The following is a 240-nucleotide window of genomic DNA, read 5'->3' as shown; positions in this document are numbered from 1 at the left end:
CAGATGTTTACAAGTGAAACCTAGGATTACAAGATTCTTTCATGTGTGGTTATTCCCTAGTAGCCTATTCAATTGGTTCGCATCTGCGCATTCATACAGCCAAACACATTACAATTATGCAATTCCTATTACAATCATAATTTTTTTTCAGCAGGATATGTATATGAATACAATTTCGTATTAAAGAGACCAAACCTTACGTTTCAGTATTTGCGCCCGTGCGCGCGCCACTTCTCTTTT

The sequence above is a fragment of the Barbatula barbatula genome (assembly GCF_947034865.1).
Source record: "Barbatula barbatula genome assembly, chromosome: 2".
Classification (NCBI taxonomy): domain Eukaryota; kingdom Metazoa; phylum Chordata; class Actinopteri; order Cypriniformes; family Nemacheilidae; genus Barbatula; species Barbatula barbatula.
This window is presented reverse-complemented; position numbering follows the sequence as displayed.